The sequence below is a fragment of the Canis lupus genome, chromosome 35 (genome assembly GCF_011100685.1).
Source record: "Canis lupus familiaris isolate Mischka breed German Shepherd chromosome 35, alternate assembly UU_Cfam_GSD_1.0, whole genome shotgun sequence".
In the NCBI taxonomy this organism is placed as follows: domain Eukaryota; kingdom Metazoa; phylum Chordata; class Mammalia; order Carnivora; family Canidae; genus Canis; species Canis lupus.
The window spans coordinates 20,379,881-20,385,880 of NC_049256.1; positions in this window are offsets into that span (position 1 = coordinate 20,379,881).

Sequence of the window (6,000 nt, forward strand, 5' to 3'; positions counted from 1 at the left end):
GCAATGGTGCCATGTGCTCTAAAGGAGGAGAACCAGAAATATCGAGGAGTAACCTTAATGACTACCAGACTCCCATTCTCGTGGAAGTAAAGGGTGTGGAGTGGACTTCAGATTTGGGGAGTCTCCAGAGTTATCCTGGTTGATTTCCTAAGGCGTCTAGGTATGTCTCCCACGGTCCTTATGAACCTGTAGGCTTAAAACAAAATCTTGCCTTACTTGATTTGGGTCTGGGTCCCCAGCAACTGGTGCATCTCTTGGTACATGGCAATTGTTCAACAAATATTTATTGAATGGGGAATGAGAAAGGGACTACCATCCCTGGAAAGCTCTTATATAAAAAGTTCTAGACAGCGTAGGACCAAAATGCTAGGAAGGGTGGCCCGTTGCTTGGGGCAGTCCAAGTCACTACATTAAAAGAGCCAGAAAAAACATGTTCATATAGTATAAGTAGGAGATGTGGATGAAATGGTGAGTGGCTAGCCAAAATGACCCACCATTCAGACCATCACACACCCATGCTTGTGTGAGTTTGACCTCACACATTCCCAGAGGGTCTGAGTTCACTCGTGTATCAGCTTAAGTTCCAATTATCACATAACACTATGTGTCTTCATAAACATGTACACACATACACTCAGCACTAGTTGATTATAAATGTTTTGTTCATTTTTTTTAGATATTATTTATCCATTTGACAGAGAAATACAGAGAGCCACAGAGCACAAAGCAGGGGGAATGGGAGAGGGAGAAGGAGTAGGAAAAGCAAGCTCCCAGCCAAGCAGAGAGCCAAATGTGGGGCTTGATCCAGGCCCCCGAGATCATGAAGGGAGCTGAAGGTAGAATCTTAACCAACTGAGCCCCCTAGGCACCCCTGTCTTGTTCATTCTTAAAAGAAGCCTGCTAATAATCACAACGGCTTAAAAGAAGCAAGAATAAAAAGCTAAAAAGTTTCCATAACTCAACTCTTCATGGGCAAGAGGAAAAAATGAATTCATTCTTTATATTTTATCCTGTGAATCTTTTAAACCAAACAAGTAATACACATTGTGTTAGTAACTATATTTTCATTGGAAACCCCCACATCAATTCAGAACAAAGATGAAACCAAAGACAAATGAACAGGGATGCCTGGCTGGCTGAGTAGGTACAGCATGTGCCTCTTGATCTTGGAGTCATGAGTTTGAGCCCCATGCTGGATATAGAAATTACTTAACGTAAAAAATTTAAAAAATGAACAGAAATTGCATAAGCCTAAAATTAACTCCTAAAGCCTCAAGAAAGATAGACACCAAAGAAGTTCCACAGATTCTTCTTTTTTTGACATTGCCAGCAGATAATACAACTCCAGAACCCATCCTTTGTATATGTACTGAAATTCAGATTCCAGGAGGGCATCTGACTGGCCAAGCCCAGAGGATATATATTCACCGTTAGGCTGGAGGGGGCGGGGAGGCAGGGAGGTGGGAAGGAAGGAATTCTTAGCTCCCAGAACATCCAGAGTCAAATGGATCAAAGGCAGGGCAGTTACTCAAAGGAACAGACACTGATTAGAACAAAAGTAATGGATGTTTACATGTGTTTATATTTTTAAAGTAGAAAATAAGTGCACACAAAAAATGAACATCACCTGTATTCCCACTATAGTTCATATTTTGCCTTCCAGACATTTCTCTAATCATATATTTTTTTCTTGCAAAAACTGAGCCATACTGTATATTCTGCATTGCAATTTGTCTCCCCCCCCCACTTAAAATACCTTGTGAAAAGTCCACATAAATAGCAGCAGTATTTTTTTTAATATTTTGTTTATTTATTCATGAGAGACACAGACAGAGAGAGGCAGAGACACAGGCAAAGGGAGAAGGAGGCTCCATGCAAGAAGCCCGACGTGGGACTCGATCCCGGGTCTCCAGGATCACGCCCTGGGCCAAAGGCAATGCTAAACCGCTGAGCCACCTGAGCTGCCCAAATAGCAGCAGTATTAAAATATAATTTTTAATTCAGAGTAAGGAGATTCAAATTAATTGTAATCAAAGATAGTGACCAACAGACTAGTCAATGTTAGAATAAGAATTTTGGAGTTATGATTTCTAGACCTACTGTCCTACCAATGAACAACTACTACCAGGATATCTGAATTTTTATCTTTTTTAGATCTGTCTACCTACATATACACCTACCCATCAGCTAGTTAGCTACCTATTTTACCAGTTATGATGGATTAAGTTATATAGTCCAATAACAAATAATCTTGAGACCTCAGTGATTTCATAAATCCATTTCTCCATCCTGCTTCATGTCCAGTGCAGGCTGGGGAGACTGCTCATCTAAGCACTTGGGAACCAAGGTGATAAAAGCTTCATTTCAACCCAGTAGGGGCACAGAATGTGGCAAAGTACATTCCAGTTCCTGAAGCTTCACCCAGAAGTGCTACATCTTGTTACTTCCACTCACCAGTCATCAGCCAATGTAAGTCTCACAGCCAAACTATCACCAAAGTAGCAATCCTGCCATGCACCCTTACATCTCCAGAAGAACTAGATTATTTGTGAGTGGCAAGTAGCAAAGATGACACTTCGTTTGAGTGTATAAACAATCTAGGAGTTCGAAATTGGGTTGGAATGGAGAATAAAATCTTTTCCGATTTGCAAATCCTTTAAGAGGATCAAATGGTTTAACCATATTAGTCAGAGTTTGCATCATAAACCATTTCCCTTCCTATCCTAAACTATATTTTTGTCTCTCCCCCAGTCCTCTGTTCATATATCACACAAACCAGAAAGTAAGAACACCAACAGCTGGTTCTGGTAACACACAGAAGATGATTTTGTGATATGCTAAAACGCCCAGTGGTATTAGTTCTAGGTGATCGAAAACAAAATATGAGTAGTTTTGATAACTTAAACCATTTTAAAAACTATCCTGAGGAATTTAATATTAAAAACGAGAGCACTATTATCAGTGAGTCAGACCAGGAGACTATTATGAAAATAATACCAGTAATAATATATAGCCTTGGAGCCAGTTTATTTCAAGTGTTGCCTACTGAATGTATTAATTGATTAAATATTTGAGATCTTTGTAAAAAAGTCATGTATTATATAGATTATGGAAAAACTATACCTGGAGTTACACTGCGTGGTGGGACTCAGGTCTCTCCATTTGTTACATTTATTGATGGCTCCCAAGGGGCTGCCATGGGGAAGGAAAGATGGCATAGGGCATCATCAGAGGTTCACCTCAGCCAAGGACAAGCTGGGTACCATTGGAACCACATACAATCATCTCAGCTGGAGGCTGAGATGGGAGCAAAGGTAGCCAACAACTGGAAGCTACAGATTTCAGGCAGGTTCCAGGGAAGCCCTCCAATGAGACTAGACACAAATGCTTGCTTACACCCAATCTCATCAACTCACTGGTAATGGTGCAGCAGGCATGCAGCAAGTGAAAAGAGGTGACCGAATTCAGGGCTGGTAGAGGTAGAAAGCCCCTGGAAAGGGGAGCTGGGCCGGCAGTTGCCAGAAAGACTTACTGAAGATCCAAAGTTCATTGCAGAGAAAACTTCTAGCTGGAGTTTAGCTTCCTGGTCCTGACTTCTGCTCGCTGAACAGATAGGGAGGGTGCAAATGTCTTGTGTAGAACACACACTTTCTTGCCAGATCTTAACTACTCTGAGCAGAGAGTTTTCTCATTCCTAAAAATGGAGGGCACAGGGTGTTGGAAGAGGTATAGACCAGGCTAATCTGAATTCAGAAAAACACAGCCAATCCTGCTACAATTCAGTTAGTCCATCCCACTTTTGGAGTCGAGAAGGTGTATGCTTGGTGACATAAATGCAAGTTAAATCAAGTCAGCACATATTTTTTCAGTTTAATATAACAAGCGTAATGATTAAGAGTCACTATTATTTTTTAATGCATCCAATAAATTAGAATTTCTTTTTGTAATTACAAAAGCAGTACATGCAAATTGCAGAAATTTTTGGAAAAGCAGAAAATTATAAAGAAAAAATTTAAAGTGCCCATAATCTCACTGCTGGGAGATAGTTGCTATTAATATTTAATATGTTTCCCTCTGGTCTTTGTCCAATTTTTGGCAATTTAGATTTTTAAAAAACATTTTAGATTAAATGTTATATACAGAGTGAATCCTACATTTATCATTTTCAATTAAAATAACACTTCCCTGTGTACTAAAAAGCTGTCCCTATTTAAAGGCTTTAAACAACCTTTGTGGTTTGCCAACATTTGTTTACTCTTTTTCTATTGTGAGTCATTAAGTTTATTTCTATTTCATTAATGTAAATTGTACTGAAATATTATATATATACATACATATATCTACACACAAGCCTTTGTTCACATTTTAAATCATTTCATTAAGATAAATTCCTCTAAGTGAAATCACCAAATGAATCAGAAAATATAAACATTGAGGCAGTTTTGAAACAAGATCCCTCAAATCCTCTGACACCCCTCCCATAGAGAGCTGGGGTCAATCTCCTCTCTCCTTGGATCTGGGTGGGCTCTTGACAACTTGAACCCACAGACTGGGCAGAAGTGAGGCTGTGTGACCTTTGAACTTTGACGGCTGGAGCACGCACACTTGAAGCCCCGAGCCACCACATAACCAACCAGACATCCAAGGCCACCATACCAAGAGGAGGCCAACCCATGTGGGGGCCCAGTAAGGCACTACTCTTTGCATCACACCAGTTCAGGCATCAAGCTTGTGAATAACCTAACCTATCATCAGAAGATTGCAACCCCAGGTCGCTGAGTCACCCCCATGCAGCCTTCAAGTCTTACCTGCTGAGGCCCCACACACCATAGAACAGACTATCCATCCCTACTGTTTGAATTCCTGATGTACAGAATCTGTGAGCTTAATAAAATGGTATGGGTTTTTGGTTTTGTTCTTGTTTTTTTTTTTTAATTTAAAAAATGGTGTTTTAAACCAAAATTACTGGGTAATTTTTCATGCAGCAATAGTAACTAGAAAAAACATGTTTAGGGTTCTTGATATATCCTGTCAGACTGTTTTCCAGGCAGCTTGTAGCAATCTGGCTTCCCACCTAGATTCACTGGCAGCTCCCAGCTCCCTGCACTTTATCCAGGCTGGTACATTTCAGAGTTCACCTCTCATTTTGTTTGTGAATTTTTACTATGGAAAATGAATATGCACAAAAATGAGAAAATAGTATATGAATAAAAAAGAAAACAGTGTATGAACAAAACATCCATGTGCCCGTCACCCACTTTATAATTCCCACATTTATTTCATCTCTTCCCCTTCCTCCTCCTATCTCTATCAGCAGAGCTATTATATTTCGATATCACTCTTCCTCAATAAAAGTATATTTGTTCCTCTTAGTCAATGAAAACCAGGACTTGCTGGAAATAGTGAGGTCAGACAATCAACAACAACGAATAGAAGAGGAGATCATAGCTACTCCGATCCCAAATGGTTATGAGCTAGGCAGCATTTTATTTTTAAAAATTTATTTATTTAAGTAATCTCTACACCTAACATGGGCTCAAACTCACGACCCAGAGATGAAGAGTTGCATGTTCTTTTGACTAAGCCAGCCAGGTGTTTCATTTTCTTTCTTTGCTTACTTCTTTTTTTTTTCTTAAAGTAAATTCTTTGCTCAATGTGGGGCTTGAACTCATGACCCCAAGATCAAGAGTCAGATGCTCTACCCACTGAGTCAGTCAGGCGCCAGAGCTAGGCACTATTTTAAACACATCACCCATAATCACTCATTTAAGCTTCACAGAACTCTAATAGGGAAGGAGAGTGAATTACCATCATCCCATTTTACAGATGAGGAAATCAAGGCATAGGGAATGAAGTGACTTGTCAAGTTTGCATAACTAGCTAGCTACAAAGTGGTAGAGACAAAAGTTGAACCTGAGCAGTGTTTCTCCAAAGTCTATGGTGTCATTACTCTACTACATCCCTGCTCTTTTGGGAAACTAACTTCTGTGGCTGGTTATA